Here is a 27,535-nt window from a genome sequence, read left to right on the forward strand (position 1 = left end):
GTTATGAGCTTGTCGCAGTGTGTACTTAGCAAACCGCGACCCACGTGCGAATCCACCCCGGCCACCCACCCCCGTCGAGGTGCACACCCTCCCTCGCGAAGTGCGCCCCGTTCGCCAAGTGTGAGCCCTGCCCGGGTGCGCGCACCTTGCTAGGGCGTCGGGTGTGCACCCGGCCCGGCCTACGTGCGTGCACCTGGAGGGGGCGTCGTGTGCGTGCAGTGTCCCGTCTGCAACGCGGTGCCCACACACCACCTCGGGCGCAACGACCTGCGCTCACATGTGGGCCGAGTGCACCTTGGTGCATGTTCGGGGCGCCTCGGGTGCACGCTCGATCTTGCCCCGGTGCACCAAGGCGCTCGGTTTGCCCCGGGTGCGCACTTGGTGCAAGGTGGGCACCCAAAATAGGGATCAAGCACCAAAACACAAGTTTCGGGATGCAAAATGGGACCCAAGGACCACAAATGCGTTCCAAGACCCATGATGGGTCCACGAGAACAAAAATGTGTTCCGAGACTTAATAAACAAATATTGGGTTTTAGGAGAAGAAACATGCTCTGATGCCCAAAACGAGAATCGACCCCGAAAAGGCCACAGGCCAAAAGTGGGATGCGAGACAAAAAAAAATGGGACCCGAGGACCAAAATTGGGTTCCCAGGTCGAAGACAGGGCAACCGGACAAGAAACGACCTCTAAGGCTCGAAATGAGTCCCGACGACTAAAACTTGACAAGAAGCACCCATCAGGCACCCAACTCGACACCCATGGGATGCCGACCCACCCGGGCTTCCACCTAGCACACCTTGGCACCCACCCACCCTCGCACCCAACCTCGCACCCAACTTAGCACCTTTGAACCCACATTGGCACTCACCCTGACCCTGGCACCTTGGAACCCACATTGGCACTCACCTTGACCCTGGCACCCACCTTTGCACTCACCTTGGGACCCACCCTGGCTCCCACCTCGGCACCCACCCAGACACCCACCTTGGTTCCTTGGCACCCACCTTGGATCCTTGGCACCCACCCCGACACCCACCTTGGCACGCAACTTGGCTACTTGCCACCCACCTTGGCTCCTTGACGCCCACCCCGACAACCACCCCGTGACCTACCCTGGCTAGGGTTGGTGCACACCCACCCTGGTGCCCACCTTGGCACCCACCCTATGACCCACCTTGGCACGCACCTTAGTACCCACCCCGTTACCCACCCTAGGACCCACCCCGTGACCCACCTTGGCCAGGGTGGGTGCCTTGGTGCGCACAACTTGCCTGGGCTGCACACCAGGGCGGGCTCAAGATGGCACCCGCGTTCCGTTTTTTTCACTATCTTTCAAAACGGAAATTTTAAAATCTCATTTTTTTCTTTTTTTTGCCTTTTCTGGAAATTAGTGAAGGCAGCGCATCAAAGGTGCGCAATGCTGGTGCGAACCCGGGAGCGCTCCGATGTGTGCTCCAAGGTGCGGCGTGCACGAAGTCCGAGCCCGGTTTGCCCCGGGTGCGCACCTCGCGTGCACCTTCGCCGGGGTGAGCACCTTGGCTGGGTTGCGCGCCCTGGTGCGTACCAAGGAGCGCTCTGAAGTGTGCTCCAAGGTGCGGCGTGCACGAAGTCGGAGCCCGGTTTGCCCCGGGTGTGCACCTCGGGTGCGCACCTCGCGTGCACCTTCGCTGCGGTGGGCACCTTGGCTGGGTTGCGCGCCTTGGTGGGCACCATGCAGTGCACGAAGTCGGAGCCCGGTTTGCCCCGGGCGCGCACCTCCGCCAGGGTGGGCACCTTGGTGCGCACAACTTGCCTGGGCTGCGCATCAGGAAGGGCTCAAGATGGCACCCGCGTTCCGTTTTTTTCACTATCTTTCAGAACGGAAATTTTAAAATATCATTTTTTTTTGCCTTTTCTGGAAATTAGTGAAGGCAGCGCATCAAAGGTGCGCAACGCTGGTGCGAACCTGGGAGCGCTCCGATGTGTGCTCCAAGGTGCGGCGTGCACGAAGTCGGAGCCCGGTTTGCCTCGGGTGCGCCCTGGTGGGCACCATGGTGCGCACCAAGGAGCGCTCCGAAGTGTGCTCCAAGGTGCGGCCTGCACGAAGTCGGAGCCCGGTTTGCCCCGGGTGTGCACCTCGGGTGGGCACCTTGGTGCGCATGCCTTGCCTGGGCTGCGCACCAGGGCGGGCTCAAGATGGCACCCGCGTTCCTTTTTTTTCACTATCTTTCAAAACGGAAATTTTAAAATCTCATTTTTTTTTGCCTTTTTCTGGAAATTAGTGAAGGCAGCGCATCAAAGGTGCGCACCTCGCTGCCCACCACGGTGCGCAACGCCGGTGGGCACCCGGGAGTGCTTCGAAGTGTGCTCCAAGGTGCTGCGTGCACGTTGTCGGAGCCCGGTTTGCCCCGGGTGCGCACCTCGCGTGCACCTTCGTCGGGGTGGGCACCTTGGCTTGGTTTGCCCCGGCTGCGCTCCGAAGCGGGGTTATTGGAGCGCCGCCTCTTTTTTTGTCGGAGCGTTTGGTGGGGTTTCTCGCATTGGCTCTTCCGAGGCCCGGTTGCCACCCTGGCGCGCACGAAGTCGGAAGTAGGGTTAATTGCCCGGGTGCGCACCTTTGCCAGGGTGGCACCTTACCTGGGCTGCGCACCAGGGCGGGCTCAAGATGGCACGCGCGTTCCGTTTTTTTCACTATCTTTCAAAACGGAAATTTTAAAATCTCCTTTTTTTTTTGCCTTTTCTGGAAATTAGTGAAGGCAGCGCATCAAAGGTGCGCACCTCGCTGCCCACCTTGGTGTGCTCTGAGGTGCGCACCCGGGAGCGCTACGAAGTGTGCTCCAAGGTGCGGCGTGCACGTTGTCGGAGCCCGGTTTGCCCCGGGTGCGCACCTCGCCTGCACCTTGGCCGGGGTGGGCACCTTGGCTGGGTTTGCCCAGGGTGCGCTCCGAAGCGGGGTTACTGGAGCGCCCCCTCTTTTTTTGTCAGAGAGTTTGGTGGGGTTTCTCGCATTGGCTCTTCCCAGGCCCGGTTGTTGGGTGCGCTCCCACCCTGGCGCGCGCGAAGTTGGAAGTTGGGTTAATTGCCCGGGCGCGCACCTTCGCCAGGGTGGGCACCTTGGTGCGCAAACCTTGGCTGGGCTGCGCACCAGGGCGGGCTCAAGATGGCACCAGCATTCCCTTTTTCTCACTATCTTTCAAAACGGAAATTTTAAAATCTCGTTTTTTTTTTGCCTTTTATGGAAATTAGTGAAGGCATCGCATCAAAGGTGCGCACCTCGCTGCCCACCTTGGTGTGCTCCGAGGTGCCCACCACGGTGCGCAACGCCGGTGCGAACCCGGGAGCGCCCCGATGTGTGCTCCAAGGTGCGGCGTGCACGAAGTCGGACCCCGGTTTGCCCCGGGTGCGCACCTCGCGTGCACCTTGGTGCGCACACCTTGGCTGGGTTGCGCGGCCTGGTGGGCACCATGGTGCGCACCAAGGAGCGCTCCGAAGTGTGCTCCAAGGTGCGGCGTGCACGAAGTCGGAGCCCGGTTTGCCCCGGGTGCGCACCTTCGCCGCGGTGGGCACCATGGCGTGCACGAAGTCGGAGCCCGGTTTGCCCCGGGTGCGCACCTCGCGTGCACCTTCGCCGGGGTGGGCACCTCGGCTGGGTTGCGCGCCCTGGTGCGCACCAAGGAGCGCTCTGAAGTGTGCTCCAAGGTGCGGCGTGCACGAAGTCGGAGCCCGGTTTGCCCCGGGTGTGCACCTCGCGTGCACCTTCGCTGCGGTGGGCACCTTGGCTGGGTTGCGCGCCTTGGTGGGCACCATGCAGTGCACGAAGTCGGAGCCCGGTTTGCCCCGGGCGCGCACCTCCGCCAGGGTGGGCACCTTGGTGCGCACAACTTGCCTGGGCTGCGCACCAGGAAGGGCTCAAGATGGCACCCGCGTTCCGTTTTTTTCACTATCTTTCAGAACGGAAATTTTAAAATATCGTTTTTTTTTGCCTTTTCTGGAAATTAGTGAAGGCAGCGCATCAAAGGTGCGCAACGCTGGTGCGAACCTGGGAGCGCTCCGATGTGTGCTCCAAGGTGCGGCGTGCACGAAGTCGGACCCCGGTTTGCCCCGGGTGCGCACCTCGCGTGCACCTTGGTGCGCACACCTTGGCTGGGTTGCGCGCCCTGGTGGGCACCATGGTGCGCACCAAGGAGCGCTCCGAAGTGTGCTCCAAGGTGCGGCGTGCACGAAGTCGGAGCCCGGTTTGCCCCGGGTGCGCACCTCGCGTGCACCTTCGCCGCGGTGGGCACCATGGCGTGCACGAAGTCGGAGCCCGGTTTGCCCCGGGTGCGCACCTCGCGTGCACCTTCGCCGGGGTGGGCACCTTAGTGTGCAGACCTTGGCTGGGTTGCGCGCCCTGGTGGGCACCATGGTGCGCACCAAGGAGCGCTCCGAAGTGTGCTCCAAGGTGCGGCCTGCACGAAGTCGGAGCCCGGTTTGCCCCGGGTGTGCACCTCGGGTGGGCACCTTGGTGCGCATGCCTTGCCTGGGCTGCGCACCAGGGCGGGCTCAAGATGGCACCCGCGTTCCTTTTTTTTCACTATCTTTCAAAACGGAAATTTTAAAATCTCATTTTTTTTTGCCTTTTTCTGGAAATTAGTGAAGGCAGCGCATCAAAGGTGCGCACCTCGCTGCCCACCACGGTGCGCAACGCCGGTGGGCACCCGGGAGTGCTTCGAAGTGTGCTCCAAGGTGCTGCGTGCACGTTGTCGGAGCCCGGTTTGCCCCGGGTGCGCACCTCGCGTGCACCTTCGTCGGGGTGGGCACCTTGGCTGGGTTTGCCCCGGCTGCGCTCCGAAGCGGGGTTATTGGAGCGCCGCCTCTTTTTTTGTCGGAGCGTTTGGTGGGGTTTCTCGCATTGGCTCTTCCGAGGCCCGGTTGCCACCCTGGCGCGCACGAAGTCGGAAGTAGGGTTAATTGCCCGGGTGCGCACCTTTGCCAGGGTGGGCACCTTACCTGGGCTGCGCACCAGGGCGGGCTCAAGATGGCACGCGCGTTCCGTTTTTTTCACTATCTTTCAAAACGGAAATTTTAAAATCTCCTTTTTTTTTTGCCTTTTCTGGAAATTAGTGAAGGCAGCGCATCAAAGGTGCGCACCTCGCTGCCCACCTTGGTGTGCTCTGAGGTGCGCACCCGGGAGCGCTACGAAGTGTGCTCCAAGGTGCGGCGTGCACGTTGTCGGAGCCCGGTTTGCCCCGGGTGCGCACCTCGCCTGCACCTTGGCCGGGGTGGGCACCTTGGCTGGGTTTGCCCAGGGTGCGCTCCGAAGCGGGGTTACTGGAGCGCCCCCTCTTTTTTTGTCAGAGCGTTTGGTGGGGTTTCTCGCATTGGCTCTTCCCAGGCCCGGTTGTTGGGTGCGCTCCCACCCTGGCGCGCGCGAAGTTGGAAGTTGGGTTAATTGCCCGGGCGCGCACCTTCGCCAGGGTGGGCACCTTGGTGCGCACACCTTGGCTGGGCTGCGCACCAGGGCGGGCTCAAGATGGCACCAGCATTCCCTTTTTCTCACTATCTTTCAAAACGGAAATTTTAAAATCTCGTTTTTTTTTTGCCTTTTATGGAAATTAGTGAAGGCATCGCATCAAAGGTGCGCACCTCGCTGCCCACCTTGGTGTGCTCCGAGGTGCCCACCACGGTGCGCAACGCCGGTGCGAACCCGGGAGCGCCCCGATGTGTGCTCCAAGGTGCGGCGTGCACGAAGTCGGACCCCGGTTTGCCCCGGGTGCGCACCTCGCGTGCACCTTGGTGCGCACACCTTGGCTGGGTTGCGCGGCCTGGTGGGCACCATGGTGCGCACCAAGGAGCGCTCCGAAGTGTGCTCCAAGGTGCGGCGTGCACGAAGTCGGAGCCCGGTTTGCCCCGGGTACGCACCTCGCGTGCACCTTCGCCGGGGTGGGCACCTCGGCTGGGTTGCGCGCCCTGGTGCGCACCAAGGAGCGCTCCGAAGTGTGCTCCAAGGTGCGGCGTGCACGAAGTCGGAGCCCGGTTTGCCCCGGGTGCGCACCTTCGCCGCGGTGCGCACCATGGCGTGCACGAAGTCGGAGCCCGGTTTGCCCCGGGTGCGCACCTCGCGTGCACCTTCGGCGGGGTTGCGCGCCCTGGTGGGCACCATGGTGCGCACCAAGGAGCGCTCCGAAGTGTGCTCCAAGGTGCGGCGTGCACGAAGTCGGAGCCCGGTTTGCCCCGGGTGCGCACCTCGCGTGCACCTTCGGCGGGGTTGCGCGCCCTGGTGGGCACCATGGTGCGCACCAAGGAGCGCTCTGAAGTGTGCTCCAAGGTGCGGCGTGCACGAAGTCGGAGCCCGGTTTGCCCCGGGTGCGCACCTCGCGTGCACCTTCGCCGCGGTGGGCACCATGGCGTGCACGAAGTCGGAGCCCGGTTTGCCCCGGGTGCGCACCTCGCGTGCACCTTCGCCGGGGTGGGCACCTCGGCTGGGTTGCGCGCCCTGGTGCGCACCAAGGAGCGCTCCGAAGTGTGCTCCAAGGTGCGGCGTGCACGAAGTCGGAGCCCGGTTTGCCCCGGGTGCGCACCTCGCGTGCACCTTCGCCAGGGTGGGCACCTCGGTGCGCACACCTTCTCAATGTTTTCTTGCCTTTTCTGGAAATTGGTGAAGGCAGCGCATCAAAGGTGCGCACCTCGGTGTGCTCCGAGGTGCGAACCCGAGAGCGCTCCGAGGTGCCCACGAAGTCGAAAGTCGGGTTAATTGCATTGTTTTCCCCGGGTGCGCTCCGAGGTGCGCAACATCGGCGCGCACCAAGGAGGGCTCCGAAGTGTGCTCCAAGGTGCGCACGATGGCGTGCACCTCTGGTGCGCACGATTCGGAGCTCGGTTTGACCGGGGTGCGCACACCTTGGCTGGGTTGCGCACCTTTTGTGCGCTCCAAGGTGCGCACGAAGTCGGAGCTCGGTTTGCCCCGGGTGCGCACCTTCGCCAGGGTGCGCACCTTGATGCGCACGCCTTGGCTGGGCTGCGCACCTTGGTGGGCGCCATGGTGCGCACCTTTCGTGCGCTCCAAGGTGCGCACGAAGTCGGAGCTCGGTTTGCCCCGGGTGCGCACCTTGGTGGGCGCCATGGTGCACTCCGAGGTGCCCAAGATTGGTGCGCACCAAGGAGCGCTCCGAAGTGCGCTCCAAGGTGCGCGCGAAGTCGAAAGTTGGGTTAATTGTCCGGTTTGCCTCGGGTGCGCACCTTGCGTGCACCTTCGCCAGGGTGGGCGCCTTGGTGCGCACACCTTGGCTGGGCTGCGCACACCTTGGCACCCGCGTTTCCTTCATTTTAAATTTTTTTTTTTTACAATCTCTCAAGTGGGAAATTCTATAATCTCAACTTTTTTTGCCTTTTCAGGAAACTTTTGAATGGAGCGCATCATTGGTGCGCTCCGAAGTGTGCTCCAAAGCTCTCTCCAGCTGCGTGCACCTGCCCCGGCCGCGCACCCGGCCCCGCCCAGCTTCGCTCACCTGTCCCGGGCGTCTGGTGCGGAACCTTAGAGTAAGAAACATCACCGTGCACCTTGGCCAACGTGCGCGACTCGACCGAGCGCGCACTGGCCGAGGTGCACACCGATTTCACCTGGGTGCGCGCGCAGCACCTCGGGCGCACCGGGGTGCGCGCACAACGCCCGGGTTGCACCGTGGCCTGTGTGCTCGGGGCGCCTCGGGTGCGCGCTCGGTGTCGCCCCCGCGCGCGCGGTAGTGCGGGCAGCGCACCCCGGCCCGGCCCGGCCCCGACGAGAACGCAAACGGGCAAAAGGTTTATTCAAATAGCATTGCGACGCCCGGCGAAAAACTAAAAAAGGGTGCAACACCGGGACTTCCCGGGAGGTCACCCATCCCAGTACTACTCCGGCCCAAGCGCGCTTAACTGCGGAGTTCTGATGGGATCCGGTGCACTAACGCTGGTATGATCGCACCCGTTATGAGCTTGTCGCAGTGTGTACTTAGCAAACCGCGACCCACGTGCGAATCCACCCCGGCCACCCACCCCCGTCGAGGTGCACACCCTCCCTCGCGAAGTGCGCCCCGTTCGCCAAGTGTGAGCCCTGCCCGGGTGCGCGCACCTTGCTAGGGCGTCGGGTGTGCACCCGGCCCGGCCTACGTGCGTGCACCTGGAGGGGGCGTCGTGTGCGTGCAGTGTCCCGTCTGCAACGCGGTGCCCACACACCACCTCGGGCGCAACGACCTGCGCTCACATGTGGGCCGAGTGCACCTTGGTGCATGTTCGGGGCGCCTCGGGTGCACGCTCGATCTTGCCCCGGTGCACCAAGGCGCTCGGTTTGCCCCGGGTGCGCACTTGGTGCAAGGTGGGCACCCAAAATAGGGATCAAGCACCAAAACACAAGTTTCGGGATGCAAAATGGGACCCAAGGACCACAAATGCGTTCCAAGACCCATGATGGGTCCACGAGAACAAAAATGTGTTCCGAGACTTAATAAACAAATATTGGGTTTTAGGAGAAGAAACATGCTCTGATGCCCAAAACGAGAATCGACCCCGAAAAGGCCACAGGCCAAAAGTGGGATGCGAGACAAAAAAAAATGGGACCCGAGGACCAAAATTGGGTTCCCAGGTCGAAGACAGGGCAACCGGACAAGAAACGACCTCTAAGGCTCGAAATGAGTCCCGACGACTAAAACTTGACAAGAAGCACCCATCAGGCACCCAACTCGACACCCATGGGATGCCGACCCACCCGGGCTTCCACCTAGCACACCTTGGCACCCACCCACCCTCGCACCCAACCTCGCACCCAACTTAGCACCTTTGAACCCACATTGGCACTCACCCTGACCCTGGCACCTTGGAACCCACATTGGCACTCACCTTGACCCTGGCACCCACCTTTGCACTCACCTTGGGACCCACCCTGGCTCCCACCTCGGCACCCACCCAGACACCCACCTTGGTTCCTTGGCACCCACCTTGGATCCTTGGCACCCACCCCGACACCCACCTTGGCACGCAACTTGGCTACTTGCCACCCACCTTGGCTCCTTGACGCCCACCCCGACAACCACCCCGTGACCTACCCTGGCTAGGGTTGGTGCACACCCACCCTGGTGCCCACCTTGGCACCCACCCTATGACCCACCTTGGCACGCACCTTAGTACCCACCCCGTTACCCACCCTAGGACCCACCCCGTGACCCACCTTGGCCAGGGTGGGTGCCTTGGTGCGCACAACTTGCCTGGGCTGCACACCAGGGCGGGCTCAAGATGGCACCCGCGTTCCGTTTTTTTCACTATCTTTCAAAACGGAAATTTTAAAATCTCATTTTTTTCTTTTTTTTGCCTTTTCTGGAAATTAGTGAAGGCAGCGCATCAAAGGTGCGCAATGCTGGTGCGAACCCGGGAGCGCTCCGATGTGTGCTCCAAGGTGCGGCGTGCACGAAGTCCGAGCCCGGTTTGCCCCGGGTGCGCACCTCGCGTGCACCTTCGCCGGGGTGAGCACCTTGGCTGGGTTGCGCGCCCTGGTGCGTACCAAGGAGCGCTCTGAAGTGTGCTCCAAGGTGCGGCGTGCACGAAGTCGGAGCCCGGTTTGCCCCGGGTGTGCACCTCGGGTGCGCACCTCGCGTGCACCTTCGCTGCGGTGGGCACCTTGGCTGGGTTGCGCGCCTTGGTGGGCACCATGCAGTGCACGAAGTCGGAGCCCGGTTTGCCCCGGGCGCGCACCTCCGCCAGGGTGGGCACCTTGGTGCGCACAACTTGCCTGGGCTGCGCATCAGGAAGGGCTCAAGATGGCACCCGCGTTCCGTTTTTTTCACTATCTTTCAGAACGGAAATTTTAAAATATCGTTTTTTTTTGCCTTTTCTGGAAATTAGTGAAGGCAGCGCATCAAAGGTGCGCAACGCTGGTGCGAACCTGGGAGCGCTCCGATGTGTGCTCCAAGGTGCGGCGTGCACGAAGTCGGAGCCCGGTTTGCCTCGGGTGCGCCCTGGTGGGCACCATGGTGCGCACCAAGGAGCGCTCCGAAGTGTGCTCCAAGGTGCGGCCTGCACGAAGTCGGAGCCCGGTTTGCCCCGGGTGTGCACCTCGGGTGGGCACCTTGGTGCGCATGCCTTGCCTGGGCTGCGCACCAGGGCGGGCTCAAGATGGCACCCGCGTTCCTTTTTTTTCACTATCTTTCAAAACGGAAATTTTAAAATCTCATTTTTTTTTGCCTTTTTCTGGAAATTAGTGAAGGCAGCGCATCAAAGGTGCGCACCTCGCTGCCCACCACGGTGCGCAACGCCGGTGGGCACCCGGGAGTGCTTCGAAGTGTGCTCCAAGGTGCTGCGTGCACGTTGTCGGAGCCCGGTTTGCCCCGGGTGCGCACCTCGCGTGCACCTTCGTCGGGGTGGGCACCTTGGCTTGGTTTGCCCCGGCTGCGCTCCGAAGCGGGGTTATTGGAGCGCCGCCTCTTTTTTTGTCGGAGCGTTTGGTGGGGTTTCTCGCATTGGCTCTTCCGAGGCCCGGTTGCCACCCTGGCGCGCACGAAGTCGGAAGTAGGGTTAATTGCCCGGGTGCGCACCTTTGCCAGGGTGGCACCTTACCTGGGCTGCGCACCAGGGCGGGCTCAAGATGGCACGCGCGTTCCGTTTTTTTCACTATCTTTCAAAACGGAAATTTTAAAATCTCCTTTTTTTTTTGCCTTTTCTGGAAATTAGTGAAGGCAGCGCATCAAAGGTGCGCACCTCGCTGCCCACCTTGGTGTGCTCTGAGGTGCGCACCCGGGAGCGCTACGAAGTGTGCTCCAAGGTGCGGCGTGCACGTTGTCGGAGCCCGGTTTGCCCCGGGTGCGCACCTCGCCTGCACCTTGGCCGGGGTGGGCACCTTGGCTGGGTTTGCCCAGGGTGCGCTCCGAAGCGGGGTTACTGGAGCGCCCCCTCTTTTTTTGTCAGAGAGTTTGGTGGGGTTTCTCGCATTGGCTCTTCCCAGGCCCGGTTGTTGGGTGCGCTCCCACCCTGGCGCGCGCGAAGTTGGAAGTTGGGTTAATTGCCCGGGCGCGCACCTTCGCCAGGGTGGGCACCTTGGTGCGCAAACCTTGGCTGGGCTGCGCACCAGGGCGGGCTCAAGATGGCACCAGCATTCCCTTTTTCTCACTATCTTTCAAAACGGAAATTTTAAAATCTCGTTTTTTTTTTGCCTTTTATGGAAATTAGTGAAGGCATCGCATCAAAGGTGCGCACCTCGCTGCCCACCTTGGTGTGCTCCGAGGTGCCCACCACGGTGCGCAACGCCGGTGCGAACCCGGGAGCGCCCCGATGTGTGCTCCAAGGTGCGGCGTGCACGAAGTCGGACCCCGGTTTGCCCCGGGTGCGCACCTCGCGTGCACCTTGGTGCGCACACCTTGGCTGGGTTGCGCGGCCTGGTGGGCACCATGGTGCGCACCAAGGAGCGCTCCGAAGTGTGCTCCAAGGTGCGGCGTGCACGAAGTCGGAGCCCGGTTTGCCCCGGGTGCGCACCTTCGCCGCGGTGGGCACCATGGCGTGCACGAAGTCGGAGCCCGGTTTGCCCCGGGTGCGCACCTCGCGTGCACCTTCGCCGGGGTGGGCACCTCGGCTGGGTTGCGCGCCCTGGTGCGCACCAAGGAGCGCTCTGAAGTGTGCTCCAAGGTGCGGCGTGCACGAAGTCGGAGCCCGGTTTGCCCCGGGTGTGCACCTCGCGTGCACCTTCGCTGCGGTGGGCACCTTGGCTGGGTTGCGCGCCTTGGTGGGCACCATGCAGTGCACGAAGTCGGAGCCCGGTTTGCCCCGGGCGCGCACCTCCGCCAGGGTGGGCACCTTGGTGCGCACAACTTGCCTGGGCTGCGCACCAGGAAGGGCTCAAGATGGCACCCGCGTTCCGTTTTTTTCACTATCTTTCAGAACGGAAATTTTAAAATATCGTTTTTTTTTGCCTTTTCTGGAAATTAGTGAAGGCAGCGCATCAAAGGTGCGCAACGCTGGTGCGAACCTGGGAGCGCTCCGATGTGTGCTCCAAGGTGCGGCGTGCACGAAGTCGGACCCCGGTTTGCCCCGGGTGCGCACCTCGCGTGCACCTTGGTGCGCACACCTTGGCTGGGTTGCGCGCCCTGGTGGGCACCATGGTGCGCACCAAGGAGCGCTCCGAAGTGTGCTCCAAGGTGCGGCGTGCACGAAGTCGGAGCCCGGTTTGCCCCGGGTGCGCACCTCGCGTGCACCTTCGCCGCGGTGGGCACCTTAGTGTGCAGACCTTGGCTGGGTTGCGCGCCCTGGTGGGCACCATGGTGCGCACCAAGGAGCGCTCCGAAGTGTGCTCCAAGGTGCGGCCTGCACGAAGTCGGAGCCCGGTTTGCCCCGGGTGTGCACCTCGGGTGGGCACCTTGGTGCGCATGCCTTGCCTGGGCTGCGCACCAGGGCGGGCTCAAGATGGCACCCGCGTTCCTTTTTTTTCACTATCTTTCAAAACGGAAATTTTAAAATCTCATTTTTTTTTGCCTTTTTCTGGAAATTAGTGAAGGCAGCGCATCAAAGGTGCGCACCTCGCTGCCCACCACGGTGCGCAACGCCGGTGGGCACCCGGGAGTGCTTCGAAGTGTGCTCCAAGGTGCTGCGTGCACGTTGTCGGAGCCCGGTTTGCCCCGGGTGCGCACCTCGCGTGCACCTTCGTCGGGGTGGGCACCTTGGCTGGGTTTGCCCCGGCTGCGCTCCGAAGCGGGGTTATTGGAGCGCCGCCTCTTTTTTTGTCGGAGCGTTTGGTGGGGTTTCTCGCATTGGCTCTTCCGAGGCCCGGTTGCCACCCTGGCGCGCACGAAGTCGGAAGTAGGGTTAATTGCCCGGGTGCGCACCTTTGCCAGGGTGGGCACCTTACCTGGGCTGCGCACCAGGGCGGGCTCAAGATGGCACGCGCGTTCCGTTTTTTTCACTATCTTTCAAAACGGAAATTTTAAAATCTCCTTTTTTTTTTGCCTTTTCTGGAAATTAGTGAAGGCAGCGCATCAAAGGTGCGCACCTCGCTGCCCACCTTGGTGTGCTCTGAGGTGCGCACCCGGGAGCGCTACGAAGTGTGCTCCAAGGTGCGGCGTGCACGTTGTCGGAGCCCGGTTTGCCCCGGGTGCGCACCTCGCCTGCACCTTGGCCGGGGTGGGCACCTTGGCTGGGTTTGCCCAGGGTGCGCTCCGAAGCGGGGTTACTGGAGCGCCCCCTCTTTTTTTGTCAGAGCGTTTGGTGGGGTTTCTCGCATTGGCTCTTCCCAGGCCCGGTTGTTGGGTGCGCTCCCACCCTGGCGCGCGCGAAGTTGGAAGTTGGGTTAATTGCCCGGGCGCGCACCTTCGCCAGGGTGGGCACCTTGGTGCGCACACCTTGGCTGGGCTGCGCACCAGGGCGGGCTCAAGATGGCACCAGCATTCCCTTTTTCTCACTATCTTTCAAAACGGAAATTTTAAAATCTCGTTTTTTTTTTGCCTTTTATGGAAATTAGTGAAGGCATCGCATCAAAGGTGCGCACCTCGCTGCCCACCTTGGTGTGCTCCGAGGTGCCCACCACGGTGCGCAACGCCGGTGCGAACCCGGGAGCGCCCCGATGTGTGCTCCAAGGTGCGGCGTGCACGAAGTCGGACCCCGGTTTGCCCCGGGTGCGCACCTCGCGTGCACCTTGGTGCGCACACCTTGGCTGGGTTGCGCGGCCTGGTGGGCACCATGGTGCGCACCAAGGAGCGCTCCGAAGTGTGCTCCAAGGTGCGGCGTGCACGAAGTCGGAGCCCGGTTTGCCCCGGGTACGCACCTCGCGTGCACCTTCGCCGGGGTGGGCACCTCGGCTGGGTTGCGCGCCCTGGTGCGCACCAAGGAGCGCTCCGAAGTGTGCTCCAAGGTGCGGCGTGCACGAAGTCGGAGCCCGGTTTGCCCCGGGTGCGCACCTTCGCCGCGGTGCGCACCATGGCGTGCACGAAGTCGGAGCCCGGTTTGCCCCGGGTGCGCACCTCGCGTGCACCTTCGGCGGGGTTGCGCGCCCTGGTGGGCACCATGGTGCGCACCAAGGAGCGCTCCGAAGTGTGCTCCAAGGTGCGGCGTGCACGAAGTCGGAGCCCGGTTTGCCCCGGGTGCGCACCTCGCGTGCACCTTCGGCGGGGTTGCGCGCCCTGGTGGGCACCATGGTGCGCACCAAGGAGCGCTCCGAAGTGTGCTCCAAGGTGCGGCGTGCACGAAGTCGGAGCCCGGTTTGCCCCGGGTGCGCACCTCGCGTGCACCTTCGCCGCGGTGGGCACCATGGCGTGCACGAAGTCGGAGCCCGGTTTGCCCCGGGTGCGCACCTCGCGTGCACCTTCGCCGGGGTGGGCACCTCGGCTGGGTTGCGCGCCCTGGTGCGCACCAAGGAGCGCTCCGAAGTGTGCTCCAAGGTGCGGCGTGCACGAAGTCGGAGCCCGGTTTGCCCCGGGTGCGCACCTCGCGTGCACCTTCGCCAGGGTGGGCACCTCGGTGCGCACACCTTCTCAATGTTTTCTTGCCTTTTCTGGAAATTGGTGAAGGCAGCGCATCAAAGGTGCGCACCTCGGTGTGCTCCGAGGTGCGAACCCGAGAGCGCTCCGAGGTGCCCACGAAGTCGAAAGTCGGGTTAATTGCATTGTTTTCCCCGGGTGCGCTCCGAGGTGCGCAACATCGGCGCGCACCAAGGAGGGCTCCGAAGTGTGCTCCAAGGTGCGCACGATGGCGTGCACCTCTGGTGCGCACGATTCGGAGCTCGGTTTGACCGGGGTGCGCACACCTTGGCTGGGTTGCGCACCTTTTGTGCGCTCCAAGGTGCGCACGAAGTCGGAGCTCGGTTTGCCCCGGGTGCGCACCTTCGCCAGGGTGCGCACCTTGATGCGCACGCCTTGGCTGGGCTGCGCACCTTGGTGGGCGCCATGGTGCGCACCTTTCGTGCGCTCCAAGGTGCGCACGAAGTCGGAGCTCGGTTTGCCCCGGGTGCGCACCTTGGTGGGCGCCATGGTGCACTCCGAGGTGCCCAAGATTGGTGCGCACCAAGGAGCGCTCCGAAGTGCGCTCCAAGGTGCGCGCGAAGTCGAAAGTTGGGTTAATTGTCCGGTTTGCCTCGGGTGCGCACCTTGCGTGCACCTTCGCCAGGGTGGGCGCCTTGGTGCGCACACCTTGGCTGGGCTGCGCACACCTTGGCACCCGCGTTTCCTTCATTTTAAATTTTTTTTTTTTACAATCTCTCAAGTGGGAAATTCTATAATCTCAACTTTTTTTGCCTTTTCAGGAAACTTTTGAATGGAGCGCATCATTGGTGCGCTCCGAAGTGTGCTCCAAAGCTCTCTCCAGCTGCGTGCACCTGCCCCGGCCGCGCACCCGGCCCCGCCCAGCTTCGCTCACCTGTCCCGGGCGTCTGGTGCGGAACCTTAGAGTAAGAAACATCACCGTGCACCTTGGCCAACGTGCGCGACTCGACCGAGCGCGCACTGGCCGAGGTGCACACCGATTTCACCTGGGTGCGCGCGCAGCACCTCGGGCGCACCGGGGTGCGCGCACAACGCCCGGGTTGCACCGTGGCCTGTGTGCTCGGGGCGCCTCGGGTGCGCGCTCGGTGTCGCCCCCGCGCGCGCGGTAGTGCGGGCAGCGCACCCCGGCCCGGCCCGGCCCCGACGAGAACGCAAACGGGCAAAAGGTTTATTCAAATAGCATTGCGACGCCCGGCGAAAAACTAAAAAAGGGTGCAACACCGGGACTTCCCGGGAGGTCACCCATCCCAGTACTACTCCGGCCCAAGCGCGCTTAACTGCGGAGTTCTGATGGGATCCGGTGCACTAACGCTGGTATGATCGCACCCGTTATGAGCTTGTCGCAGTGTGTACTTAGCAAACCGCGACCCACGTGCGAATCCACCCCGGCCACCCACCCCCGTCGAGGTGCACACCCTCCCTCGCGAAGTGCGCCCCGTTCGCCAAGTGTGAGCCCTGCCCGGGTGCGCGCACCTTGCTAGGGCGTCGGGTGTGCACCCGGCCCGGCCTACGTGCGTGCACCTGGAGGGGGCGTCGTGTGCGTGCAGTGTCCCGTCTGCAACGCGGTGCCCACACACCACCTCGGGCGCAACGACCTGCGCTCACATGTGGGCCGAGTGCACCTTGGTGCATGTTCGGGGCGCCTCGGGTGCACGCTCGATCTTGCCCCGGTGCACCAAGGCGCTCGGTTTGCCCCGGGTGCGCACTTGGTGCAAGGTGGGCACCCAAAATAGGGATCAAGCACCAAAACACAAGTTTCGGGATGCAAAATGGGACCCAAGGACCACAAATGCGTTCCAAGACCCATGATGGGTCCACGAGAACAAAAATGTGTTCCGAGACTTAATAAACAAATATTGGGTTTTAGGAGAAGAAACATGCTCTGATGCCCAAAACGAGAATCGACCCCGAAAAGGCCACAGGCCAAAAGTGGGATGCGAGACAAAAAAAAATGGGACCCGAGGACCAAAATTGGGTTCCCAGGTCGAAGACAGGGCAACCGGACAAGAAACGACCTCTAAGGCTCGAAATGAGTCCCGACGACTAAAACTTGACAAGAAGCACCCATCAGGCACCCAACTCGACACCCATGGGATGCCGACCCACCCGGGCTTCCACCTAGCACACCTTGGCACCCACCCACCCTCGCACCCAACCTCGCACCCAACTTAGCACCTTTGAACCCACATTGGCACTCACCCTGACCCTGGCACCTTGGAACCCACATTGGCACTCACCTTGACCCTGGCACCCACCTTTGCACTCACCTTGGGACCCACCCTGGCTCCCACCTCGGCACCCACCCAGACACCCACCTTGGTTCCTTGGCACCCACCTTGGATCCTTGGCACCCACCCCGACACCCACCTTGGCACGCAACTTGGCTACTTGCCACCCACCTTGGCTCCTTGACGCCCACCCCGACAACCACCCCGTGACCTACCCTGGCTAGGGTTGGTGCACACCCACCCTGGTGCCCACCTTGGCACCCACCCTATGACCCACCTTGGCACGCACCTTAGTACCCACCCCGTTACCCACCCTAGGACCCACCCCGTGACCCACCTTGGCCAGGGTGGGTGCCTTGGTGCGCACAACTTGCCTGGGCTGCACACCAGGGCGGGCTCAAGATGGCACCCGCGTTCCGTTTTTTTCACTATCTTTCAAAACGGAAATTTTAAAATCTCATTTTTTTCTTTTTTTTGCCTTTTCTGGAAATTAGTGAAGGCAGCGCATCAAAGGTGCGCAATGCTGGTGCGAACCCGGGAGCGCTCCGATGTGTGCTCCAAGGTGCGGCGTGCACGAAGTCCGAGCCCGGTTTGCCCCGGGTGCGCACCTCGCGTGCACCTTCGCCGGGGTGAGCACCTTGGCTGGGTTGCGCGCCCTGGTGCGTACCAAGGAGCGCTCTGAAGTGTGCTCCAAGGTGCGGCGTGCACGAAGTCGGAGCCCGGTTTGCCCCGGGTGTGCACCTCGGGTGCGCACCTCGCGTGCACCTTCGCTGCGGTGGGCACCTTGGCTGGGTTGCGCGCCTTGGTGGGCACCATGCAGTGCACGAAGTCGGAGCCCGGTTTGCCCCGGGCGCGCACCTCCGCCAGGGTGGGCACCTTGGTGCGCACAACTTGCCTGGGCTGCGCATCAGGAAGGGCTCAAGATGGCACCCGCGTTCCGTTTTTTTCACTATCTTTCAGAACGGAAATTTTAAAATATCGTTTTTTTTTGCCTTTTCTGGAAATTAGTGAAGGCAGCGCATCAAAGGTGCGCAACGCTGGTGCGAACCTGGGAGCGCTCCGATGTGTGCTCCAAGGTGCGGCGTGCACGAAGTCGGAGCCCGGTTTGCCTCGGGTGCGCCCTGGTGGGCACCATGGTGCGCACCAAGGAGCGCTCCGAAGTGTGCTCCAAGGTGCGGCCTGCACGAAGTCGGAGCCCGGTTTGCCCCGGGTGTGCACCTCGGGTGGGCACCTTGGTGCGCATGCCTTGCCTGGGCTGCGCACCAAGGCGGGCTCAAGATGGCACCCGCGTTCCTTTTTTTTCACTATCTTTCAAAACGGAAATTTTAAAATCTCATTTTTTTTTGCCTTTTTCTGGAAATTAGTGAAGGCAGCGCATCAAAGGTGCGCACCTCGCTGCCCACCACGGTGCGCAACGCCGGTGGGCACCCGGGAGTGCTTCGAAGTGTGCTCCAAGGTGCTGCGTGCACGTTGTCGGAGCCCGGTTTGCCCCGGGTGCGCACCTCGCGTGCACCTTCGTCGGGGTGGGCACCTTGGCTTGGTTTGCCCCGGCTGCGCTCCGAAGCGGGGTTATTGGAGCGCCGCCTCTTTTTTTGTCGGAGCGTTTGGTGGGGTTTCTCGCATTGGCTCTTCCGAGGCCCGGTTGCCACCCTGGCGCGCACGAAGTCGGAAGTAGGGTTAATTGCCCGGGTGCGCACCTTTGCCAGGGTGGCACCTTACCTGGGCTGCGCACCAGGGCGGGCTCAAGATGGCACGCGCGTTCCGTTTTTTTCACTATCTTTCAAAACGGAAATTTTAAAATCTCCTTTTTTTTTTGCCTTTTCTGGAAATTAGTGAAGGCAGCGCATCAAAGGTGCGCACCTCGCTGCCCACCTTGGTGTGCTCTGAGGTGCGCACCCGGGAGCGCTACGAAGTGTGCTCCAAGGTGCGGCGTGCACGTTGTCGGAGCCCGGTTTGCCCCGGGTGCGCACCTCGCCTGCACCTTGGCCGGGGTGGGCACCTTGGCTGGGTTTGCCCAGGGTGCGCTCCGAAGCGGGGTTACTGGAGCGCCCCCTCTTTTTTTGTCAGAGAGTTTGGTGGGGTTTCTCGCATTGGCTCTTCCCAGGCCCGGTTGTTGGGTGCGCTCCCACCCTGGCGCGCGCGAAGTTGGAAGTTGGGTTAATTGCCCGGGCGCGCACCTTCGCCAGGGTGGGCACCTTGGTGCGCAAACCTTGGCTGGGCTGCGCACCAGGGCGGGCTCAAGATGGCACCAGCATTCCCTTTTTCTCACTATCTTTCAAAACGGAAATTTTAAAATCTCGTTTTTTTTTTGCCTTTTATGGAAATTAGTGAAGGCATCGCATCAAAGGTGCGCACCTCGCTGCCCACCTTGGTGTGCTCCGAGGTGCCCACCACGGTGCGCAACGCCGGTGCGAACCCGGGAGCGCCCCGATGTGTGCTCCAAGGTGCGGCGTGCACGAAGTCGGACCCCGGTTTGCCCCGGGTGCGCACCTCGCGTGCACCTTGGTGCGCACACCTTGGCTGGGTTGCGCGGCCTGGTGGGCACCATGGTGCGCACCAAGGAGCGCTCCGAAGTGTGCTCCAAGGTGCGGCGTGCACGAAGTCGGAGCCCGGTTTGCCCCGGGTGCGCACCTTCGCCGCGGTGGGCACCATGGCGTGCACGAAGTCGGAGCCCGGTTTGCCCCGGGTGCGCACCTCGCGTGCACCTTCGCCGGGGTGGGCACCTCGGCTGGGTTGCGCGCCCTGGTGCGCACCAAGGAGCGCTCTGAAGTGTGCTCCAAGGTGCGGCGTGCACGAAGTCGGAGCCCGGTTTGCCCCGGGTGTGCACCTCGCGTGCACCTTCGCTGCGGTGGGCACCTTGGCTGGGTTGCGCGCCTTGGTGGGCACCATGCAGTGCACGAAGTCGGAGCCCGGTTTGCCCCGGGCGCGCACCTCCGCCAGGGTGGGCACCTTGGTGCGCACAACTTGCCTGGGCTGCGCACCAGGAAGGGCTCAAGATGGCACCCGCGTTCCGTTTTTTTCACTATCTTTCAGAACGGAAATTTTAAAATATCGTTTTTTTTTGCCTTTTCTGGAAATTAGTGAAGGCAGCGCATCAAAGGTGCGCAACGCTGGTGCGAACCTGGGAGCGCTCCGATGTGTGCTCCAAGGTGCGGCGTGCACGAAGTCGGACCCCGGTTTGCCCCGGGTGCGCACCTCGCGTGCACCTTGGTGCGCACACCTTGGCTGGGTTGCGCGCCCTGGTGGGCACCATGGTGCGCACCAAGGAGCGCTCCGAAGTGTGCTCCAAGGTGCGGCGTGCACGAAGTCGGAGCCCGGTTTGCCCCGGGTGCGCACCTCGCGTGCACCTTCGCCGCGGTGGGCACCATGGCGTGCACGAAGTCGGAGCCCGGTTTGCCCCGGGTGCGCACCTCGCGTGCACCTTCGCCGGGGTGGGCACCTTAGTGTGCAGACCTTGGCTGGGTTGCGCGCCCTGGTGGGCACCATGGTGCGCACCAAGGAGCGCTCCGAAGTGTGCTCCAAGGTGCGGCCTGCACGAAGTCGGAGCCCGGTTTGCCCCGGGTGTGCACCTCGGGTGGGCACCTTGGTGCGCATGCCTTGCCTGGGCTGCGCACCAGGGCGGGCTCAAGATGGCACCCGCGTTCCTTTTTTTTCACTATCTTTCAAAACGGAAATTTTAAAATCTCATTTTTTTTTGCCTTTTTCTGGAAATTAGTGAAGGCAGCGCATCAAAGGTGCGCACCTCGCTGCCCACCACGGTGCGCAACGCCGGTGGGCACCCGGGAGTGCTTCGAAGTGTGCTCCAAGGTGCTGCGTGCACGTTGTCGGAGCCCGGTTTGCCCCGGGTGCGCACCTCGCGTGCACCTTCGTCGGGGTGGGCACCTTGGCTGGGTTTGCCCCGGCTGCGCTCCGAAGCGGGGTTATTGGAGCGCCGCCTCTTTTTTTGTCGGAGCGTTTGGTGGGGTTTCTCGCATTGGCTCTTCCGAGGCCCGGTTGCCACCCTGGCGCGCACGAAGTCGGAAGTAGGGTTAATTGCCCGGGTGCGCACCTTTGCCAGGGTGGGCACCTTACCTGGGCTGCGCACCAGGGCGGGCTCAAGATGGCACGCGCGTTCCGTTTTTTTCACTATCTTTCAAAACGGAAATTTTAAAATCTCCTTTTTTTTTTGCCTTTTCTGGAAATTAGTGAAGGCAGCGCATCAAAGGTGCGCACCTCGCTGCCCACCTTGGTGTGCTCTGAGGTGCGCACCCGGGAGCGCTACGAAGTGTGCTCCAAGGTGCGGCGTGCACGTTGTCGGAGCCCGGTTTGCCCCGGGTGCGCACCTCGCCTGCACCTTGGCCGGGGTGGGCACCTTGGCTGGGTTTGCCCAGGGTGCGCTCCGAAGCGGGGTTACTGGAGCGCCCCCTCTTTTTTTGTCAGAGCGTTTGGTGGGGTTTCTCGCATTGGCTCTTCCCAGGCCCGGTTGTTGGGTGCGCTCCCACCCTGGCGCGCGCGAAGTTGGAAGTTGGGTTAATTGCCCGGGCGCGCACCTTCGCCAGGGTGGGCACCTTGGTGCGCACACCTTGGCTGGGCTGCGCACCAGGGCGGGCTCAAGATGGCACCAGCATTCCCTTTTTCTCACTATCTTTCAAAACGGAAATTTTAAAATCTCGTTTTTTTTTTGCCTTTTATGGAAATTAGTGAAGGCATCGCATCAAAGGTGCGCACCTCGCTGCCCACCTTGGTGTGCTCCGAGGTGCCCACCACGGTGCGCAACGCCGGTGCGAACCCGGGAGCGCCCCGATGTGTGCTCCAAGGTGCGGCGTGCACGAAGTCGGACCCCGGTTTGCCCCGGGTGCGCACCTCGCGTGCACCTTGGTGCGCACACCTTGGCTGGGTTGCGCGGCCTGGTGGGCACCATGGTGCGCACCAAGGAGCGCTCCGAAGTGTGCTCCAAGGTGCGGCGTGCACGAAGTCGGAGCCCGGTTTGCCCCGGGTACGCACCTCGCGTGCACCTTCGCCGGGGTGGGCACCTCGGCTGGGTTGCGCGCCCTGGTGCGCACCAAGGAGCGCTCCGAAGTGTGCTCCAAGGTGCGGCGTACAAGAAGTCGGAGCCCGGTTTGCCCCGGGTGCGCACCTTCGCCGCGGTGCGCACCATGGCGTGCACGAAGTCGGAGCCCGGTTTGCCCCGGGTGCGCACCTCGCGTGCACCTTCGGCGGGGTTGCGCGCCCTGGTGGGCACCATGGTGCGCACCAAGGAGCGCTCCGAAGTGTGCTCCAAGGTGCGGCGTGCACGAAGTCGGAGCCCGGTTTGCCCCGGGTGCGCACCTCGCGTGCACCTTCGGCGGGGTTGCGCGCCCTGGTGGGCACCATGGTGCGCACCAAGGAGCGCTCCGAAGTGTGCTCCAAGGTGCGGCGTGCACGAAGTCGGAGCCCGGTTTGCCCCGGGTGCGCACCTCGCGTGCACCTTCGCCGCGGTGGGCACCATGGCGTGCACGAAGTCGGAGCCCGGTTTGCCCCGGGTGCGCACCTCGCGTGCACCTTCGCCGGGGTGGGCACCTCGGCTGGGTTGCGCGCCCTGGTGCGCACCAAGGAGCGCTCCGAAGTGTGCTCCAAGGTGCGGCGTGCACGAAGTCGGAGCCCGGTTTGCCCCGGGTGCGCACCTCGCGTGCACCTTCGCCAGGGTGGGCACCTCGGTGCGCACACCTTCTCAATGTTTTCTTGCCTTTTCTGGAAATTGGTGAAGGCAGCGCATCAAAGGTGCGCACCTCGGTGTGCTCCGAGGTGCGAACCCGAGAGCGCTCCGAGGTGCCCACGAAGTCGAAAGTCGGGTTAATTGCATTGTTTTCCCCGGGTGCGCTCCGAGGTGCGCAACATCGGCGCGCACCAAGGAGGGCTCCGAAGTGTGCTCCAAGGTGCGCACGATGGCGTGCACCTCTGGTGCGCACGATTCGGAGCTCGGTTTGACCGGGGTGCGCACACCTTGGCTGGGTTGCGCACCTTTTGTGTGCTCCAAGGTGCGCACGAAGTCGGAGCTCGGTTTGCCCCGGGTGCGCACCTTCGCCAGGGTGCGCACCTTGATGCGCACGCCTTGGCTGGGCTGCGCACCTTGGTGGGCGCCATGGTGCGCACCTTTCGTGCGCTCCAAGGTGCGCACGAAGTCGGAGCTCGGTTTGCCCCGGGTGCGCACCTTGGTGGGCGCCATGGTGCACTCCGAGGTGCCCAAGATTGGTGCGCACCAAGGAGCGCTCCGAAGTGCGCTCCAAGGTGCGCGCGAAGTCGAAAGTTGGGTTAATTGTCCGGTTTGCCTCGGGTGCGCACCTTGCGTGCACCTTCGCCAGGGTGGGCGCCTTGGTGCGCACACCTTGGCTGGGCTGCGCACACCTTGGCACCCGCGTTTCCTTCATTTTAAATTTTTTTTTTTTACAATCTCTCAAGTGGGAAATTCTATAATCTCAACTTTTTTTGCCTTTTCAGGAAACTTTTGAATGGAGCGCATCATTGGTGCGCTCCGAAGTGTGCTCCAAAGCTCTCTCCAGCTGCGTGCACCTGCCCCGGCCGCGCACCCGGCCCCGCCCAGCTTCGCTCACCTGTCCCGGGCGTCTGGTGCGGAACCTTAGAGTAAGAAACATCACCGTGCACCTTGGCCAACGTGCGCGACTCGACCGAGCGCGCACTGGCCGAGGTGCACACCGATTTCACCTGGGTGCGCGCGCAGCACCTCGGGCGCACCGGGGTGCGCGCACAACGCCCGGGTTGCACCGTGGCCTGTGTGCTCGGGGCGCCTCGGGTGCGCGCTCGGTGTCGCCCCCGCGCGCGCGGTAGTGCGGGCAGCGCACCCCGGCCCGGCCCGGCCCCGACGAGAACGCAAACGGGCAAAAGGTTTATTCAAATAGCATTGCGACGCCCGGCGAAAAACTAAAAAAGGGTGCAACACCGGGACTTCCCGGGAGGTCACCCATCCCAGTACTACTCCGGCCCAAGCGCGCTTAACTGCGGAGTTCTGATGGGATCCGGTGCACTAACGCTGGTATGATCGCACCCGTTATGAGCTTGTCGCAGTGTGTACTTAGCAAACCGCGACCCACGTGCGAATCCACCCCGGCCACCCACCCCCGTCGAGGTGCACACCCTCCCTCGCGAAGTGCGCCCCGTTCGCCAAGTGTGAGCCCTGCCCGGGTGCGCGCACCTTGCTAGGGCGTCGGGTGTGCACCCGGCCCGGCCTACGTGCGTGCACCTGGAGGGGGCGTCGTGTGCGTGCAGTGTCCCGTCTGCAACGCGGTGCCCACACACCACCTCGGGCGCAACGACCTGCGCTCACATGTGGGCCGAGTGCACCTTGGTGCATGTTCGGGGCGCCTCGGGTGCACGCTCGATCTTGCCCCGGTGCACCAAGGCGCTCGGTTTGCCCCGGGTGCGCACTTGGTGCAAGGTGGGCACCCAAAATAGGGATCAAGCACCAAAACACAAGTTTCGGGATGCAAAATGGGACCCAAGGACCACAAATGCGTTCCAAGACCCATGATGGGTCCACGAGAACAAAAATGTGTTCCGAGACTTAATAAACAAATATTGGGTTTTAGGAGAAGAAACATGCTCTGATGCCCAAAACGAGAATCGACCCCGAAAAGGCCACAGGCCAAAAGTGGGATGCGAGACAAAAAAAAATGGGACCCGAGGACCAAAATTGGGTTCCCAGGTCGAAGACAGGGCAACCGGACAAGAAACGACCTCTAAGGCTCGAAATGAGTCCCGACGACTAAAACTTGACAAGAAGCACCCATCAGGCACCCAACTCGACACCCATGGGATGCCGACCCACCCGGGCTTCCACCTAGCACACCTTGGCACCCACCCACCCTCGCACCCAACCTCGCACCCAACTTAGCACCTTTGAACCCACATTGGCACTCACCCTGACCCTGGCACCTTGGAACCCACATTGGCACTCACCTTGACCCTGGCACCCACCTTTGCACTCACCTTGGGACCCACCCTGGCTCCCACCTCGGCACCCACCCAGACACCCACCTTGGTTCCTTGGCACCCACCTTGGATCCTTGGCACCCACCCCGACACCCACCTTGGCACGCAACTTGGCTACTTGCCACCCACCTTGGCTCCTTGACGCCCACCCCGACAACCACCCCGTGACCTACCCTGGCTAGGGTTGGTGCACACCCACCCTGGTGCCCACCTTGGCACCCACCCTATGACCCACCTTGGCACGCACCTTAGTACCCACCCCGTTACCCACCCTAGGACCCACCCCGTGACCCACCTTGGCCAGGGTGGGTGCCTTGGTGCGCACAACTTGCCTGGGCTGCACACCAGGGCGGGCTCAAGATGGCACCCGCGTTCCGTTTTTTTCACTATCTTTCAAAACGGAAATTTTAAAATCTCATTTTTTTCTTTTTTTTGCCTTTTCTGGAAATTAGTGAAGGCAGCGCATCAAAGGTGCGCAATGCTGGTGCGAACCCGGGAGCGCTCCGATGTGTGCTCCAAGGTGCGGCGTGCACGAAGTCCGAGCCCGGTTTGCCCCGGGTGCGCACCTCGCGTGCACCTTCGCCGGGGTGAGCACCTTGGCTGGGTTGCGCGCCCTGGTGCGTACCAAGGAGCGCTCTGAAGTGTGCTCCAAGGTGCGGCGTGCACGAAGTCGGAGCCCGGTTTGCCCCGGGTGTGCACCTCGGGTGCGCACCTCGCGTGCACCTTCGCTGCGGTGGGCACCTTGGCTGGGTTGCGCGCCTTGGTGGGCACCATGCAGTGCACGAAGTCGGAGCCCGGTTTGCCCCGGGCGCGCACCTCCGCCAGGGTGGGCACCTTGGTGCGCACAACTTGCCTGGGCTGCGCATCAGGAAGGGCTCAAGATGGCACCCGCGTTCCGTTTTTTTCACTATCTTTCAGAACGGAAATTTTAAAATATCGTTTTTTTTTGCCTTTTCTGGAAATTAGTGAAGGCAGCGCATCAAAGGTGCGCAACGCTGGTGCGAACCTGGGAGCGCTCCGATGTGTGCTCCAAGGTGCGGCGTGCACGAAGTCGGAGCCCGGTTTGCCTCGGGTGCGCCCTGGTGGGCACCATGGTGCGCACCAAGGAGCGCTCCGAAGTGTGCTCCAAGGTGCGGCCTGCACGAAGTCGGAGCCCGGTTTGCCCCGGGTGTGCACCTCGGGTGGGCACCTTGGTGCGCATGCCTTGCCTGGGCTGCGCACCAGGGCGGGCTCAAGATGGCACCCGCGTTCCTTTTTTTTCACTATCTTTCAAAACGGAAATTTTAAAATCTCATTTTTTTTTGCCTTTTTCTGGAAATTAGTGAAGGCAGCGCATCAAAGGTGCGCACCTCGCTGCCCACCACGGTGCGCAACGCCGGTGGGCACCCGGGAGTGCTTCGAAGTGTGCTCCAAGGTGCTGCGTGCACGTTGTCGGAGCCCGGTTTGCCCCGGGTGCGCACCTCGCGTGCACCTTCGTCGGGGTGGGCACCTTGGCTTGGTTTGCCCCGGCTGCGCTCCGAAGCGGGGTTATTGGAGCGCCGCCTCTTTTTTTGTCGGAGCGTTTGGTGGGGTTTCTCGCATTGGCTCTTCCGAGGCCCGGTTGCCACCCTGGCGCGCACGAAGTCGGAAGTAGGGTTAATTGCCCGGGTGCGCACCTTTGCCAGGGTGGCACCTTACCTGGGCTGCGCACCAGGGCGGGCTCAAGATGGCACGCGCGTTCCGTTTTTTTCACTATCTTTCAAAACGGAAATTTTAAAATCTCCTTTTTTTTTTGCCTTTTCTGGAAATTAGTGAAGGCAGCGCATCAAAGGTGCGCACCTCGCTGCCCACCTTGGTGTGCTCTGAGGTGCGCACCCGGGAGCGCTACGAAGTGTGCTCCAAGGTGCGGCGTGCACGTTGTCGGAGCCCGGTTTGCCCCGGGTGCGCACCTCGCCTGCACCTTGGCCGGGGTGGGCACCTTGGCTGGGTTTGCCCAGGGTGCGCTCCGAAGCGGGGTTACTGGAGCGCCCCCTCTTTTTTTGTCAGAGAGTTTGGTGGGGTTTCTCGCATTGGCTCTTCCCAGGCCCGGTTGTTGGGTGCGCTCCCACCCTGGCGCGCGCGAAGTTGGAAGTTGGGTTAATTGCCCGGGCGCGCACCTTCGCCAGGGTGGGCACCTTGGTGCGCAAACCTTGGCTGGGCTGCGCACCAGGGCGGGCTCAAGATGGCACCAGCATTCCCTTTTTCTCACTATCTTTCAAAACGGAAATTTTAAAATCTCGTTTTTTTTTTGCCTTTTATGGAAATTAGTGAAGGCATCGCATCAAAGGTGCGCACCTCGCTGCCCACCTTGGTGTGCTCCGAGGTGCCCACCACGGTGCGCAACGCCGGTGCGAACCCGGGAGCGCCCCGATGTGTGCTCCAAGGTGCGGCGTGCACGATGTCGGACCCCGGTTTGCCCCGGGTGCGCACCTCGCGTGCACCTTGGTGCGCACACCTTGGCTGGGTTGCGCGGCCTGGTGGGCACCATGGTGCGCACCAAGGAGCGCTCCGAAGTGTGCTCCAAGGTGCGGCGTGCACGAAGTCGGAGCCCGGTTTGCCCCGGGTGCGCACCTTCGCCGCGGTGGGCACCATGGCGTGCACGAAGTCGGAGCCCGGTTTGCCCCGGGTGCGCACCTCGCGTGCACCTTCGCCGGGGTGGGCACCTCGGCTGGGTTGCGCGCCCTGGTGCGCACCAAGGAGCGCTCTGAAGTGTGCTCCAAGGTGCGGCGTGCACGAAGTCGGAGCCCGGTTTGCCCCGGGTGTGCACCTCGCGTGCACCTTCGCTGCGGTGGGCACCTTGGCTGGGTTGCGCGCCTTGGTGGGCACCATGCAGTGCACGAAGTCGGAGCCCGGTTTGCCCCGGGCGCGCACCTCCGCCAG

General features: G+C 62.6%; 3 non-coding genes across 3 annotated transcripts; all 3 read right to left on the reverse strand.

Annotated features, from left to right (window-relative positions):
• Positions 1-7,804: 7,804 nt before the first annotated feature.
• On the reverse strand, positions 7,805-7,923 carry LOC131867087 (5S ribosomal RNA). The gene has a single exon (XR_009365681.1). It is a non-coding gene; the product is annotated as a 5S ribosomal RNA (ribosomal RNA).
• Positions 7,924-15,653: 7,730 nt separating this feature from the next.
• Positions 15,654-15,772, reverse strand: LOC131867088 (5S ribosomal RNA). Its single transcript, XR_009365682.1, has one exon. It is a non-coding gene; the product is annotated as a 5S ribosomal RNA (ribosomal RNA).
• A 7,804-nt stretch (positions 15,773-23,576) lies between these two features.
• LOC131867090 (5S ribosomal RNA) lies at positions 23,577-23,695 on the reverse strand. The gene has a single exon (XR_009365684.1). It is a non-coding gene; the product is annotated as a 5S ribosomal RNA (ribosomal RNA).
• Between the last annotated feature and the right edge of the window lie 3,840 nt (positions 23,696-27,535).

Source organism: Cryptomeria japonica, unplaced genomic scaffold (assembly GCF_030272615.1).
Source record: "Cryptomeria japonica unplaced genomic scaffold, Sugi_1.0 HiC_scaffold_163, whole genome shotgun sequence".
In the NCBI taxonomy this organism is placed as follows: domain Eukaryota; kingdom Viridiplantae; phylum Streptophyta; class Pinopsida; order Cupressales; family Cupressaceae; genus Cryptomeria; species Cryptomeria japonica.